Genomic DNA, 18,020 nt, shown 5'->3' with positions numbered 1-18,020 from the left:
AGCTTTAAAAGTCACATCAGGATTTATGAATTTCTGTGCATAGATCTCTGTAAGATATTTTTAATTTTCTGGAGCTTTTGCTTTTCTTTCCCCAAAGCTTTGCACCACTCTTCTCTCTTTCTCCCACTCCAGTTACCTTTTTCACCTTTTTCATGTTTGTCTCGTCAGGTATTGCTTATAAAATAGATGTACTTCATTAATACCTCTGAAAGAAGAAATTTCTGGTTCATGGAGCCAGAAGACAATTGGATACAAAAAAGAAAAATATTTCTTTCTTTCACCAAATATCAGTCATGCAAATTTAATCCTAGAATTTCTCCTCCATATATGACCAATTTAATTTTTATTTTGTTTAAAATAAGCAGCAAATAATTTTGAGGTCCTTCGAATTCTTTCAAAGTCATTTATATAATTATACTCAGCTTTGTTTCAGAAAGGATTTAGAGTAGCTAGTAAAAACACTAAAGTTCAAAAAATAAATAAAATACAAAGTAAAATGTAAAATGAGAGAGTGAAGAAAGCAGAACAAGGAAAATGTGACAGAATGAGAGGGAAAATAAAATTATAAGATGAAATCTATTCCTTAGGGGCCAGTACTCTCCTTGAGAGGGTTCACTAGCTTTTGTAAGCAACCCCTTAACTTCCCTTCCCACGAAAAGAGATTGTAATTGGAGTGGATCACACTTTCCTAAGACTAAAAGCCAGAAGGAAATTACTCCAGTGCATGATACATGTTTAGACAATAATAATGACAGCAACATCTATTGAGGCTTCCTGTGAGTCAAGTGCAGTGCCAAGCTCCGTAAGCCATGATTTTATTTACTCTTCATAATGACCCCATTTTTAATGGGTTTGTTAGTTAGCTTTCCATTACTATAACAAACATTTGAGATAATCAACTTATAAAGAGAAAAGGTTTATTTTGGCTTATAATTTTAGAAGTTTCAGTGAGAAAAGGTTTATTTTGGCTTATAATTTTAGAAGTTTCAGTCCATGATTTGGTGGCCCCGTTGCTTTGAACCAGTGGCAACACATCACAGCAAGAGTGTGTGGCCAAGCAAAAACACTTCACCGCTGGGAAGTGAAAGAGAAGAAGAGGAAGACCAAGGTCCCATAATTTCCTTTGAGGGCACATCCCCAGTGACCTAAAGATCACTAGGCTCCACCTCTAAAAGATTCCTCCTCCTCCTAATAGCACCAAGCTGGGGATCAAGTCTTTTAACAGGTGGACCTTTGTGGGGACATTTAAGATCCACACTGTAGCAGTGGGGAACATTTATTGCTGCTTCTCATGTTTCCACCATTGATAGTTTGGGGAAGAAGTTGATTTCTAATTAACTTCCTAGGAAGAAAACATCTGGGAAGACCTACCTGAGCTCCTCAGTTTTGCCCTCCCCCCTTACTTCTTCCTTCTCAGAAGGAGTTTGATCGAGTTTGTGAATTTAAGAAATGAAATGAGCAAATGCAGTTCCTCTAGCCTAAGTGGATCTCTGCTCCTCCATTCACTACCTTTGCTCTGAGAGCTCTGCCTCTGTACTTCTGGGATGTTGATGTTTTTCTCAATTCAGGTTTAAACCTGGCCTTGTCCACAATCTGTTATCTGAAACTTTTGGGGCCAGGTGAGTTTTAAAATACAGAATTTTCAGATTTTGGAGAGATTGTATGGTTCACACACAGATTTTGAAGCAACATCCTATCAAACATATTAGGATTTCTGTAATAAAGGATATGAATATCCACACCAAGTGAAATAAATTAAGACTATATCATATCAATTCAGATCACGTTTTACTGTCAGATGAATTCAGATGATATTAAATTTTGATGCCAAATAAATTACAAAAGCACTTTAAATTTTTAGAGATGTTTAGATTTTGGAATTATAGATAAGGGATATTTGGCTGTCTTTTGATCTCCAACTGTCTGACTTCTGTGTCTACTTTCTCTTATTGGTTCTTGGCTTGGAGAGTGAAAGAAGGCCAGAGTGAATACACCAAAAAGGTAAGGAAGCTTCAATTTTAGCCATCCTCAGTTGTACAGGCCTTTTCTTTATACCCACAACTTATTTTGAACTTATAAGTTTAAATTTTTTTTCTTAAAAATATAAATTTTAGGGGCTGGGGCTATGACTCAGTGGTAGCACACTTGCCTGGCATGTGTGAGGCACTGGGTTTGATTCTCAGCACCATGTATAAATAAATAAAAATAAAGGTCTATCAACAACTAAAATATTTCAGGGCCCACAGAGAAAGATATATCACCCTTGGAGAAAGGTATGATTGCCTTCCCTGAAATTCTGATGGCCAGAAAGTAGTTACTATTATCATCACCATCTTACTTGTGTACAGACTGAGGCCTAAGAGCTTAAATCCCGTAGCATCCAGTTACAAGTGACAAAGTCTAGTTTTAAACCCAGACGGTGTAACTTTTGGGTTTGTGCCTTTAATCACTGCCTTTCTCTATCTGTGGATAAATATAATAGTTGACATTCTATTTCTAGCTAAAGTAAATCCTAGAGGATATTCTTTATCCACAGAAAAATAACCTAAAGAATCTTAATTTCTATCATTCTCAGTCTATAGCCTAAAGTCCTCTAGTAACTCAGAAAAAGTGCACGTAGTAATCTTCCTTCTCCAGAGAATCCTGGGGATTAAATCCTGTTGGTACATTACAATTCTCCTGATACTGAGCCTTCAAAATTAAGCAGACTTTCCTCTTTTCCCCAAAAATGTGATGTTTTTTTCACTCACCAACATATTAAGTATGTTTGAATTTCATAAAATTCAATCTGAAAGTCAGTGAAACTGTATACACAGGATCCTCTAACATTTCCATAATAGTGAACAGTCTCAAGTTTTTATTTCTCTACATAACTCTATACAACAACCCTATGAGAAATGGAAAGCACCAATTACCCACACTTTATAAATGATAAAACTGAGGACCAGAGGAAGTAACTTTACTAGTTGGCAAAATTGACAACCAAGCCTGGGACATTTTCCCCTTACTATAACCATGTCTGTTTTACATAAATGCTTGAGGGACTTGTTTCTCCTAAGGGGGAACGTAGAAGATGGTTTATCTAAACAGCATCAACTGTGGACATGGTAGTTACAACTTGTTTCATGCATTACTTTATCTGCTGATGAATTTTCCCTCAAACAACAAAACCATTCACACTGTTTTTTTTTTTTTTTTTAATTTTATTCCCAGATTCTCCAACTGGAATAAGAGACCAATAAGGAAAATTTTGTTTTACTCCTCATAATTACAATAATGATTAAATACATTTTATTATGAAAGTAAATAAAATTACAGAGAATAATAAGAGGATAACAATGATATCCATCACCCAGCTATAACACACCTTAACATTTTGCCACTTGTTTCCTTTAGGCTTTTTCTTAATTAATAAAGTCCTTATAAATGTTCTCCAGTTCCAATTTTTTCTTCCACTATCCAGAAGTAACAGTAATCTGAATTTTGTATTTTAATCCATAAATATTTAATAATACTTTTTCATTTAACATTTTTAAATGTAAGTTTTTTATATAAGTTTCTCATTTTAAAACTACCATTTCACAGTATGATTTTTACACTCAGTGTTTTGAGGTTTATATTGAAATTTAAAGCTAAGAGATTTATGCCTTCAGCTTTTGTGATACTATGAATGAGGTCTTTGTTTCAAGTACATTTTCTAATTGGTTAGAGCCAGTATATGGGAACTCTAATGACTTGGACTCAAAGAACCTTTCTCAACTCATTTAATAATTTACAATAGTTTATAGTTTCATCAAATTTTCTACATGGGCAATCATCTGAGAATAAGGACAAGCAAGCAGTTCTAGAATGATCATCTTTCTCAGTGTGATCTGCTACTCTGCAGAATAAAAAGCTCACAGGATATCTGATTTCTAAACTAAGATCACTCTCCAGTACCTACAAACCTATGTTCGTATGCAGTTATTCAGGATTCTCCTATTTCCCATCTTGAATGCTTTACAAGATATATTATTCTAAAGATGCTCTTTTCTTGCTCTGTCACCCAAATATTTTATTTCCCAGAGATTTCTTGATTTGACTTCAAACGGAGCACTCTAAAACAAAGAACTGGAAACAAATGCAAAGCGGTATTTTTTATTTCAAGAAAAGCATATTACCTCATTTAAAAACGATGAGATTTTTAGAGAAACGTTCTTTAGATTTAGGAATCTTCTAATTAGATTTCTACATGAATAGATTGAAGCAAAGATTCTCTTTTTGTTTGTCAACACAAATTGGAGAAAAAATATGAGTTCAACATCATCTGCTCTCATAGAGAAGAAAAGTAAAGAGTCACATGAAAATAAAGGTCAAAGACCTATTATTATCTTTTTGGCATTTATTCTGACCTCCTAACATTGCTAGGAAAAAAAGACCAGTAATCTTAATAAAGCAAGAGTCTCCTGGGAGAGCATCGTCTGGTTTCCATGTGAACAGGAAACCAGAGCTTTGACTATGTCCTTCCTTATTATTTTGAAATGATATTGTTAAAAGATGTTTTCTTTAAACTCTGCACTATAGAAAACATTACCAAATAAATATGTGTCAATTAGTGTTCTTTGGATGCAAACAAATAAACCAACTAAACAAAATGTTACTGGAAATATTTTGGGGATATACTCTTCAGAAATTGCTTATGTAGGCTCCACTGTGTTCCAGTCTTGTTACTCCACTAAAGATCCAGACCCCTGGAAAAGAGACTGATTTGCCTGATTCATTCCATGTGGTCCCTCCTTGATATGTGTGTTGGTGGCTGAAGGAGGATACATTTGCTTTCATGTCCTTCCAAGACTACATCTGATGGTGAAGGGAAAGTTCCCAAGGAAATCGGGGCTTTTTTATTCAGGAAGTGGCTGTACAGGAGGGCACAGCACATGTTCATTGCATCCCTTCTGTTGTGTTTTATAACAAGGCTTAATACAGAGTCTCCAGGCAGAACCTCCCAGCAGTACCACTGTAGAGGTTTAGGACCCCAGAAAGAGGTGAATCCAATGAAAGCAACTGGAGAATTGGGGGAAGGAAGCTTCCATCAGGTCCATAGCAGGCATCCAGCTGCCAGTATGAACCCAGTGCTCTAAAGCAGCCTATCACACACATGAGCAATGGGAATGGGGCTTTGAAACTGATGAGAGTGTTCAGTGAGCACTTAGAGGTAGGCTGACCTAGGAAGCTTCCAGGAGAGCAAAAAGAGTGCCCCCCCCCAGGGTAGACTGACTTCTCTTTCTTTTCCCTCCCTCCCTCCCTCCCTCCCTTCCTTCCTTCCTTCCTTCCTTCCTTCCTTCCTTCCTTCCTTCCTTCCTTCCTTCCTTCCTTCCATTCAGAGCAGGTAGCTCCCCTTAGAGACTTCTTTGGTCCCCATCTCACAGTTCAGCTCTTAGCTTGAATACAGAACTCTGTTTTTTTCCTAAAACATCATTCCCAGCCAGACACAGTGGCACAGGCTTGTAATCCTAGTAGCTCTGGAGGGTGAGGAAGGAGGATCACAAGTTCAAAGCCAGCCTTAGCAACTTAGTGAGGCCCTTAGCAACTTAGTGAGACACTGTCTCAAAATTTAAAAATAACATTAAAAGGGTTGGGGATATAGCTCAGTAATTAAGCACCCCTGAATTCAATCCCTAGTACAAAAAAATCACTCCCATCATCCTTGATTTGCTTCTCTGTTGCTTCTGTTGATCTTGACTGTAAGGCAGGAAATGTGAAAGTCTAGAGTAGACTCTGGCATTCCAATCATGGCTCTTCTACCACCTTGCTGGGTGACCTACCTTATCAGTCCCTGTCCCAGATGACTTGAGTGACTGCTGCTGCAATACTTACAGTTTTACTTTTACTTACCTGCCCTCTGTCTTGATCAGACTTATTAAGAAACCAAATCATAGAATTATACCCATTTCTTGTTAGCGTCCAATTTAGAGGAAGTCCTAGTCCTTAAAATCTCTTCCAAATTACCTAACACAAGACCAAATTTTATGACAAATCCTTTCAAACACCCTTTATTGAATCATTTCACCTTTGCCCATGGTCTGAGTTTTCTCTCTGTAATGAGAAAATAACTTCACCTTTTCAACCATAGGTGTGTTCCTGGGGCTCTTTAGCTGGAGGGTACTCACACAAGTATGGGCATTAAAATTCAAGTGGTGTAGTTTGGCACCCTGTCTCCCCCACTTACCATCTATGTAACCTGAGCCTGGTATCTGGTATCTTAACCTCTGTGCCTTAGTTGCTTATTTGTAAAATAGAGGAAATTACTACACTTTGTTCATTGGAATGTTGTATTAGCATGTAGGCACTTAGCACAGTGCCTGGCACCTAACAAGTTACCAATAATATCAACTTTTTTTTCACTGATTATATTTATTTATTTATTTATTTATTTTGGTACCAGTGATTGAACCTAGGGGCACTGAGCCCATTCCCAGTCCTTTTTATTTTTTATTTTGAGACAGGGTCTCACTAAGTTGCTTAGTGCCTTGCTAAGTTGCTGAAGCTGGCTTTGAACTTGCAATCCTCCTGCCTCAGCCTCCTGAGCCACTGGGACTACAGGTGTATGCCACCATGCCCAGCTAAAACTTTTATATATTTTTGATAGTCAACATGATAGTTTGAAATATGTATACACTGTTAAGTGGCTCAATTCAGCTATTATAAGGCATACTTATTATTTTTTGTGATGAGAACACTTAAAATATACTCTCTTGACCATTTTCAAAATATATTTTTTACTTAGCCATCATATTGTACAATATATTTCTTTTAACTTATTCCTCCTATCTAACTGAAATCTGTATCCCTTGTCTAATACCTCTTTTTTTGTCGAATACCTCTTTTTTAAAATATTTTTTTTTAGTTGCTGATAGACTTTTATTTATTTGTATGTGTTGATGAGAATCAAACACAGTGCCTCACATGCCAGGCAAGTGCTCTCTCACTGAGCCATGGCCCCAGCCCCTATCCAGTATCTCTTTATCTCCTCACCCCAAGCCCCTCATAACTATTATTCTACTCTACTTCTGTGAGTTCAATGTTTTCAGATTCCACATATGAGTGAGATAATATGGTATCTTTCTGTGTTTGACTTGTTTCCCTTTGCATAATGTTCTTCAAATAATAATGCTCACAAATAATAGAATTTTCTTTTGTATTAAGGCTGAATAATATTTCACTGTTTATATATAGCACATTTTCATTATTCATTATTTCATTATCCATTATTCGTTATTATCCATCTGTTAATGAACATGTAGGTTGATTCCATGTTATGAATGATGATGTAATGAATATGGGATTGTAAATATCTCATCAACATACTGAATGCATACCCCTGGATTTGTATCCAGTAGTAGAATTTCTGTCATATGATGATTCTATTTTTAATTTTTTGAGAAACTTCCATACTATTTGCCATAATGACCATACTTGTTTGCATTTCCTCCAACAGTGTGCCAGAGCTCCCTTTACTGAACATTCTTGCCAACACTTGTCATCTTTTCTCTTTTTGACAACAGTCATTCTAAAAGACAGGAGATGTTTATTGTGATTTTAATTTATATTTCTCTCATGACTAGTGATGGTGAATATTTTTCATATACCCATTGGCCATTTATATCTCCTCTTTGGGGAAGTGTCTGTTTGAGTGAGAACTCAGCCCATTTTTAAACTGGATATCTTATATTCTTGCTATTGAGTTGTTTCAGTTCCTTTTACATTTTGAATATAACCCCTTATGGAATAAATGGTTTGCAAACATTATGACCCATTCAGTAGTGTGTGTCTTCACTTAAATGATTGTTTCCTTTTTTATATAAAAGCTTTTTAGTTGATGCAATCTGATATATTCTGGCTTTTATTGTTTATGCTTTTGTACTCATATCTAAAATATTATTGCCCAGACCAATGTCATGGAGATTTCCCCCTATGTTTTTGTTATGTTTTAGATATGTGATGTCCTCAAAAGCTCATGTGTGAGACAATGCAAGAATGTTTAGAGTTGTAATGATGAGGTGATGTAGCCTAATCAGTGGATTCATCCACTCATATGGACTAAGTGAGTGGTCGCTATAGGCAGATGGTAGTGGCTGCAAAAGGGGTCATAATTTTGGGGTTTATATTTTGTCCCTGGTAACCGGAGCATTCTCTCTCACTCTCCTTCTCCCTTCCTCTCTTTTTCTGTCTGTCTCTGCTTCCTGGTTTCCATGTCCTAAGATGCCATCCTCTGCCCATCCTTTTGCCATGATGTTCAGCCTTACCTGTGGCCCAGAGCTGTGGAGTTGGCTGGCCACGGATTGGACCTCTGAAACCCATGAGCCAAAATAAACTTTTCCTCCTCTACAGTGTTCTTGTTGGGTCTTTTTTTGTCACAGCAACAACAACAACAACAAAACAAAACAAAAAAATCACATCAAAAAAATCCAACAGTTTTTATTTGGTTGTTTAACAGTTCAGGTCTTACATTAAAGTCTTTAATACATTTTGAGCTGATTTTTATATATGACATGTAAGATAAAAGTCTAATTTCTAGTTTCCTTAGCACCACTTATTGAAGAAATTGTTCTTTCCACATTGTGTGTTCTATGCACCTTTGTTGAAAATCAACTGACTAATGCATAGATTTATTTCTGAGCTCTCTATTCTGTTCTGTTGGGCTGTGTGTCTGTTTTTATGTCAGTACCATGCTTATATGAGTACTGTGACTTTCCAGTATATTTTGAGGTTAGGTAGTGTGATACCTCCAGCTTTGTACTTTTTGTTTAACATTGCTTTGGTTTTTGGGGGTCTTTTATGGTTCCATATACAGGTTAGGATTTTTGTTTTGTTTTAGTTTCGTAAAGGAGTTATTGGAATTTTGAAAGAAGTTGCATTGAATCTTTGACTACTTTTGTAGTATGGACATGTTAACAAAATTCTTCCAATTCATGAATATGAACATGTATTTGTGTATTCTTCAGTTTCTTTCATCAATATTCATAGTTTTCAGTATACAGGTCTTTACATTTCTTGCTTAGCTTTGTTCTTAAGTTTTGTGGGGTTTTTTTTGTAGCTATTGTGAATGGGTTTTTTTAATTTCTTTCTCCTATAGTTCATTGTTGGCATACAGAATTGATAATTATTTATATATGTTGATTTTATATTCTATAACTTCACAGAATTCATTTATTAGGTTTAACAAATTTTTAGTGAAGTCTTGTGTTAGCTTCTAATTACTTTGACCAAAATACCTGAGAAAATGAAAGGAGGAAAGGTTTTTTTGGCTCATAGTTTCAGAGGTTTTAAGCCTATGGTTGGCTGGCTCCATTGATTTGGGACTAAGGTAAGGCAGAACATCATGACCAAAGTGTGTGATAGAGTAAAGCTGCTCACCTAATGGTAGTTGGGAAGTAGAGAGAAGGGAAGAGTCTGGGAACAAAATATACCCTTCAAAGGCACACCCCAGTCATCTACTTCATCTAACCAAATCTCACCGAGTATAGTTTTCACCATCTCCCAATAAGGCCATCAAATTATTAACCCATCAATGTATTAATGCACTGATGGTAAGAACTCTCATGATTCAATCACTTCCCAAGAGCCCCACCTCTGAACATTGCTGCATTGGGGACCAAGACTCAACACAAGCCTTTTGCAGGACATTCCAGATCCGATCTATAGAAAGTCTTCAGGGTTTTCTACTTACAAGATTGTGTCCTCTGAAAGCAGTGACAATGTGATTCCCTCTTTCCAATTAAGATGCCCTTAATTTTCTTATTTTGCCAGATAGCTCTGGCTAGGTCTTCCAGTACTATGTTGAATAAAAGTGGTAAAAATGGGCATTGTTGTCTTCTATATCTTAGAAAACTTTATGTTATTCTCTATTAGTATGTTATCTGTGGGCTTGATATGTATGCCCTTTATTGAGTTGCATTTCTTCTATATTTAACTTGTTCAGTTTTTATTATGAAGGGATTTTGAATTTTATCAAATCTTTAATGCATCTATCAAGAAAGTTGTATCATTTTGTCCTTTATTCTATTGATAAGGTGTATCATATTTATTGATTTGCATATGTTGAACCAAACTTGCATCCCTGGGTTGAATCCCACTTGATCGTAGTGAATAATCATTTTTTAATATTTATTTTTTAGTTGTAGGTGGACACGCATATCTTTATTTCATTTTTTTTGTGCTGAGGATCGACCCCAGTGCCTCACGCATGCTACATTTTACCACTGAGCCACAACCCCAGCCTGAATAATCATTTTAATGTGCTATTGAATTCAGGTTGCTAGTATTTTGTTGAGTATGTTTCCATTAATGTTCATCGGGGATATTAACCTATAATTTTCTTCTCTTGCAATGTTCTTGTCTTATTTTGGTATCAGGGCAATGCTGGCCTCATAAAATCAATTTGTAAAGATTCTCATATCTTCAATTTTGGGGGGAAGAATTTGGGAAGGACTGGTATTTGTTCTTCTTTAAATGTCTGATACAATTCAGAATGGAGTCATCTGTCCTTGGATGGGACATTTTTTATTATTGATTCAGTCCCCAAACTTACTATTTGTGTGTTCACATTTTCTAGTCTTTCATGATTCATTCTTGTAGGTTCTGTATCTCTAGGTATTTATTCATTTCCTCAAAATTATCCAATTTGTTGGAGTATAATTATTTATAATAGTCTCTTACAATTCTTTGTATTTCTGTGATATTGGTTGTAATGTCTCATCTTTTGCTTCTCATGTTTAATATGAGTCTTCTCTTTCTTCTTAGTCTAGTTAAAGGTTTGTTGATTTAGGTTAACTTTTCAAAAACAAAACTTAAACATTTTTGTTTTGTTTTCTTTCTGCAATGGAGGTCTCACTACAATACCCAGGCAGTCCCAAACTTCTGGGCTCTAATGATTTTCCCACTTTAGCCTCCCAAAGTCCTGGATTTACAAGTATGTACCACCATACTTAAAATTTATTTCTTCTATTGTCTTTCTAGTCTCTATTTCATTTATTTCTACTCTGATCTTTATTATTACCTTCCTTCTATTAACTTTGTGCTTGGTTTGCTCCTTTTCTAGTTCCATGAGGTGTAACTTCAGGTTGTTTATTTGAAATCTTATTTTTAAATGTAGGCATTTATTGTTATAAACTTCCCATTGGAATGCTTTTGTTGTGTCCATTTTCATTTGTCTCATATTTTTAAACTTGCCTTTTAAATTCTTTTTTGCCCCATTGGTTGTTCAGAAGTATGTTGTTTAACTTACACATATTTGTGAATTTCACAAAATTCTTCCTGATACTGATTTCTAATTTTATCCCATTATGGTTGGATCAATTTTCTTAAATTTTTAAAGTCTTTTTTTGTGGCTTAACTTATGATCTATCTTGGAAATGTTCTGTGTACACTCGAGAAAAATATGTATTCTGCTATTGTTGAATTGAATGCTGTGTATACATCTGCTAGGATTAATGTGTAGTTTGATCTAAAGTGTAGTTTAATGTCTTACATTTCCTTATTGGAAGTATATATCATCTGGATAGTCTGTGCATTGCTGAAAGTAAGTTATTGAAGTCCATTGTATTATTGTCTATCTCACCCTTCAGATCTATTTGTGTGCTGATGTTGGGTGCATATACATTTATAATTGTTATATCCTTCTGGTGAACTGACCTCCTTATCAATATATAGTGATCTTTTATGTCTTGTTTTATAGTTTTTGTCTTAAATTCTATTTTATCTTGTTTAAGTATAACCACCCTTCCTTTATTTTGATTTCCATTTGGATGGCACATCTTTTTCCATTCTTTCACTCTCAGTTTATATGTACCCTTAAATATGAAATGAGCCTCAGACACATCAGATAATCGGGCCTTATTTTTAAATCCATTTAGTCACTTTATGTCTTTTGGTTAGAGAATTAAGTCCATTTGCATTCAGGGTAATTATAAATAGGTAGGGATTTATCTACTGCCATTTGCTTTCTGGTTGTTTTGTGATCCTTTGTTTTCTTTTTCTTCTCTTGCTGTCTTCCTGATTAGGTGATTTTCACCAGTGGCATTCTTTGATTCCTTTCTTCTTGTCCTTTACATATCTATTGTCAGTGTTTGCTTTGTTCTTACCATGAGACTTACATAAAACATTTTTTAGTTTTAACAGGCTATTTGAAGCTGATGACTTGAGTTTGATAATAGAGAAACTTGTACTCTTCACTTTCCCCACATTTTATTTTTTGTGTCACAGTGTACATGGTTTGTATTTGAACACCTTATTGAGTTACTGTAGATATTATTTTTAATAGCTTTGTCTTTTAAACCTCATATCTTGTTTTGGTATTTTTGTGCATGAGTAGTTATTCAAATCAATATTTCTGTAGGAGGATGAATACTGGAGAATCCTACTGCATCCTCTTACTGATATTAGTCACTCAACATTGGTTATTATTCTTAGTTCAGTTATAGCATTCTTTTCTTCACCTATAGCCCATATTAATGCTAAGATTTGTATTTGATTTTGCTTTTAAGAAATGATTGAACTATCCTTTTTAAAAATTCTGCACATTTTTGCCAGATTATATCAAAGTGAATTCCAATGTATGCATGCAAATATGTGGATACATGCATCTGATGAGAAGATGTGAGAATGAGAAGAAGACCCAGCATTTATTGAACATTATACCTCAGACACTTTGCTGGTGTTATTTATTGTTTGTAATAGCAAAAACTAACGAGTCTATTTCTGAAAATATTTTTGAAACTAGATGCAAAATTTTCTAGCAGAACTACAAACAATTCTGCTGAAAGAAGGGGCCGTTCAGCCATCCTCCTGAGGAATTTGAGCTTGATTTAAGTCTGAAGTAAAGATTTGGATTTAATTTAAAATTCTCTGCCAAAGACATGACCTTCAAATCTTTTCCATGAAATGTCTTTTAGAGCCTGAAAAACAAATTCAACTCACATGAGAATGTAAATCAAGTGAGAATATGAAATCACATATGCTACCTACTGGCTCCAAATAAGTTTGACAGCCACATTTAGGTTATAACAAACTTTGAGATACCCAAAGATGACCTTTTATTTCAAGATCTGAAATGATTAAAATTGCTCTTTAATAATTAAATATGCCATCTGTATAAGACAGAGTGTGACCTTTCACCCAGGGTCTCCCAGGCTGTTCTAGAATTTCTGCAGTTGGCACATATGGTATCAGAAACCCAGTGCTATTCTTCCTTTGAAATATTAGAGGAGCAGACTTAGAGCAGCTGTTTTTGTGCTGCCAGATTTCATTGAAATGTGGGTTTTAAAAGCTCTTGGCTTGTCATTTTGAGTTAGCATACCTTAATCACAAATCTCACCATAATGTAATTCAACTGATGCCTGAAACTCAATATAGCGGAACATTTGCTGAACAATGCACTTAATGCAACAATAGCCAACCAGAATGTATGTTTTCCATTGCAGTGTCCTTTCATGTTATATGTGCCTTCAAAATATCTAATAGATTATAAATATTCCTTTTTTTATGGCAACAAAATGCCAACAATCTCCATTACGCTGTTCCTCTCCCCCACTTCATTGGGAATATATAAGGAAATACGACATTTGAAGAGCTATCTGCTTTAAGATTTAGACACTGATAGTACTACTTAATGCAACCCTGTCATTAAGCCAACTGCAGTAATTAGAAAGCCAATAATGAGTTCACGTGTCTGTTTGTCTTAATTGTCATATTAGACAACTTCCATGGTTCAGTGATCAACACTTACAATGGTTGGAACAAAGGAATATACTGCAATCACCATAAACAATTTCTGTGTGTGTCTGGGAGGTGGGGATATTGACCCTGGCTATAATAGTACTGGCTAATTAACCTGGAGTTTTTTTTTTTTTTTTTTAATCTGCTTACTTTCAACAGACTGTTTATTTAAAAATTCAACTGAGAGCCTATATTTGAGCATTTTCAGTGTTGACTTTAATGTCATTTTTAGAGATAAACTTGATTCTTCACTTCCATTTAAAGTCTTGTGTGGACTTTAAGTCAGACACGAAGTAAGCTAGTCTTATTTTAAAATACACTTCACATTTTATTTATAAAAATCAAACTGTGTGGAAGTTCTTTTAGAATCTGTTATTTGAATTTTTTTCTCACATAAATTTATAGCCAGGAATCATGAAAAATTATCCCATTTGCTTTATTGAAGCATTTATTGTACTCAGGATTGGGATTCATTGTATTGAATTCCAGGTAGAATACATGACATAAGTTTCATTTGGCTTTTCTCCCCCCAGGAAGATTTTAAGTCATGAAGATAGATAATGAGCATGCACTCATTTATTTATTTCAAGTGTTTTTTTTTTTTTTTTTAAATGCGTTCCTCCTATGATGGGTGCAGGAATATTTACTACCCATGGATGAGGCATTTAAGAAGTCAGTATATAAAATAAGTAGCCATAATCCAGAATGATCGTGTGTATGTGTATGTGAGTATGTGTGAGGAGGGCTGCCAGAGTGGGGAGAGAAGGAAGGAGAAAAGAGGACAAGAAAATTCAAGGAAGAGAAGAGACAGAGGGCAATTCCTTTTGTGAGGGGAAAGTATGCTGGATTGTCACATTAATCCTCGACTCCTATTTTCTTTCTACATCTGCCCCACCCTGCCCTTTGCAGATCATATTACCTGAGATTCTTTGCCCTCTGGCTTTGGGAGGACAGATAGCAGGAGAAGAGAGGTCATAGTAGTTACCCCTACTCTCTTAGCCACTTACTTCCTCTACCTTGTAACCACGGTTCCTGCTGGGCAATCCTTAGGTTGTCTCTCAATTTCACCTCTCCACTCTTAACTTTGTCCTCCAGTTCCAGGGCTGAGAAGAACCCCCCTTTCTTGTTAGTGCCTGGTGCTTTGCCATCCTTTGTTCTTATTACTCCTGCCATACCTACAAGTGTGTTTCATCCCTTCATTGAATTTTCTTCAGTTAACCCTCCTGTATGGTCAGACTGACACAAACACAGAATGTCCAACAGGGTGATATGGAGGTCACTGTACTTTCCCATTTTGAACATACACATAGAGGATAACAAAGCTGGACTAAAACAGGCCATTTCTGTTGCTACCAACAGAGGGCATCGGTAGACATGCTCAGACATTTACAGCAAATTGTTCTTTCCTTGAGTCTGTTGGCTACTTCTTTCTCTTTTAAACAAATACCAACTCTTATCTATATCTGATAAATGCCAAATCAGTGAAAGTGTTGAAAATCGTTATAATAGGTATTCATTTGCTTATGACTAAGTCAAAAACAGAGATTACTTGAAAAAAAAACACGGGGGGAAAAAACAGATTTCAGGTGAATGATTTTTTTTTTTTCACAGTAGCTACTCTGAAGGACAAAGAGTAAATCAAATGACGACAGAAAAGTATTGTTCCTGTTGGGGACTGAATTGTGTCCCCTGCCAAATGCATATGTTGAAGCCCCAACCCCCAATATGACTGTAATTGGATATATGGCCTTTATAGAGCTAATTAAGATTACACAGGACTTAAGAATGGGACCCTATTCTAAGGGGACTGGTGTCCTTATAGGAATAAAAGGAGAAACCAAGAGTGGGTGTGCATAGAGGAAAAGCCATGTGAGGACACAGAAGGGCTATCTACAATTCAAGGAGAGAATCCTCAGGAGAAATCAGCATTGCTAGAACCTTGATCTTGGATTTCTAGTTTCTAAAACTATGAAAAATAAATCTCCATTGTTGAATACCATGTTTGTAGTGATATTTCTTCTGGTACCCTTAGCATACTAATCAATGACCAATTAGTCCACAATAGACTGAGGCAATGGAAAAAAAGTTAATTATGTGTGGGTAAATGATTGCCTAGTTTTTTCAGAATGTTTCCATCAGTATTTGTGTTTGGGTCCTTTAAGAATCATCTGCTAAAATGGAATTAGAAGTTTATTTCTTGAGGAAACAGTTGGAAAAGATAAAGGGGAGGGAACTAGTGACGGTGAAGAGAAACTTCAAACAGCAATGCAGGTCTGACACATATGAAAGACAGAAGAAATAAGATTGACTTGGTAGTTTCAGGGTACAGAACAGTTCCAAGAAAGTTTCAAACAGATTGATGGGAGTCCTCACACCAAAATATCCCATTGAAGGCATTTTACATTAGTATCCTGTCATTTTTAGTCTTGACTGACAGCAGCTTATAGGAAGCATGGCCTTGGCATGAATTTAGTGGAGAAATCTGAGGAACAGCAGCTGAGGTTGTGAGTCACTTATGTTTTGATATGGACATTTTCACAGCCATTATCCCATAATATCAAGATGGCTTTTAACAGCTATGGAGACTGAATTCTTCCAAGTTTGAACCCAGGGGAAGACGGTTTCTTTGTCCCAGCAGTCCTGGCAAAATCCCTGAGATTGTCTTGAATTGGACTGTTTATGTCATGTGCCCATCCTTGAATCATCATGGTGCTGGGAAAATTCTAAGCCCTGTTTATTCAGGTTAATTTTCATGCTCTACTTCCAGGGAAGAAGTTGTAGCCCACTCGTACCATGAGAACTGAGGAGTAGTGAGAGACAAATTTCCCTAATAAGTACATTCCCTATACAGAATACAGGTTTTTTTTTTTTTTTTTTTAAATTTTAATTTGCTACCAGGTTACTTTGCAAAGACACTGTAGCAATTCATAGTTTTACCAAGGGCTATCATGATCCTTTCCCTCCCACATCTTCACCAGCAATATGTGTTAGCATTTTTAAATGTTTGTCTATCTGGTGGATGCAAATGGATTGTTCACCGTTACTCAATTTATAATTTCCTAGTACTGGTGTTTAATTTTTTTTTTGCATTATTTATTCCTGATTTGGTTTTGCTTTCCTGCAGAAGGCCTCTTTAAATCCCTTGTGCATTTTCCTATTTTCTTTTTGTTGTTGTTGTTGTTGTTGTTCTTGTCAGTTTATAAGAGTACTTTTCATATTGTAGCTAATAGTCCTCTATCTGTTCTCTGCATTACAAATAGGCAAGGGACAAATAGTTGAACTCTATGCATTTCTTTACTTTCTCCATATTTATTGTCAATATTTGATCCAATTGCCCCCAAATCAATAGATCAATATGCCAGGAATGTGTGGGACAACTCTATCATTCTTTATTTTAGTTTTCAGTACTGGGGATTGAATTTAGGGGCACTCTGCCACTGAGCAACATCCCCAGCCCTCTTTATCTTTTAGTTTGAGAGGGGGTCTCAGTTGCCCAGGCTGGCCTGTAGCTTGCCATCCTCTTGCCTTACTCTCCCATGTGGCTGACATTACAGGTAAGCACCACGACCCCCAGCTCACTGTTCATTTTTGAAAAGTGGAAAAAAAATAAGCAGTGGTCAAGGACAAAGTTCTATCAGCCACCCCTCCACACTCCTGCTGGACTACTATTGCTCAAATTTCAGCCATTTTGGAACCTCCTTTCCAATTCTTGCCATATCCTTAAACTATGTACTGTTATTTGTATTTCTGACATTTGATTTTTTTATATAGATTTATTTTAAAAGGAAGTTCGCATTGCTTCCATTATATCATTGTAATACTAGTTATATTAAAATGATTACAAAGCTGTGGAAAAAGATATTCATCTGCGTAGCACCTAATACACACTGTACACTGATTGGGAAACCCATTAGAGTACATCAAGAGGGTCACCAAACTAGTTAGGGACAAGATGGAGGGTTTTCAGAACTGCAAGTTTCACACCAGCACTACATCTCACCCCCATGAGGTGGGCGTGGGTGGTGGGTTCATTTACATCGGAGGAAAGGCCACCAGAAAGGCGCAACTGCTTCACACGCTGTGGGTAGTGGAATTAGAATCAAGGCCTTTGTCAAAAAATAACAACTTCTGAAAAAGATGTGGACTTTGGAGGTAAACAGACCTAGATCAAACCCAGGGGATGCACTGTACGGGGGTCCAGGGGCCTGGAAGCCCTAGCCGAATGCCCACGAGGATTACATTACCAACATTCGGCATTCTGGCCA

General features: G+C 36.1%; 1 protein-coding gene across 1 annotated transcript in view; it reads left to right on the top strand.

Moving 5' to 3' along the window:
* Positions 1-18,020, top strand: part of Cdk14 (cyclin dependent kinase 14) — a 767,749-nt gene that overhangs the window by 26,950 nt on the left and 722,779 nt on the right. The gene's annotated exons all lie outside the window — the stretch shown is intronic.

Source organism: Marmota flaviventris, chromosome 1 (genome assembly GCF_047511675.1).
Source record: "Marmota flaviventris isolate mMarFla1 chromosome 1, mMarFla1.hap1, whole genome shotgun sequence".
NCBI classification, from domain to species: Eukaryota; Metazoa; Chordata; class Mammalia; order Rodentia; family Sciuridae; genus Marmota; species Marmota flaviventris.
This window is presented reverse-complemented; position numbering and strand designations above follow the sequence as displayed.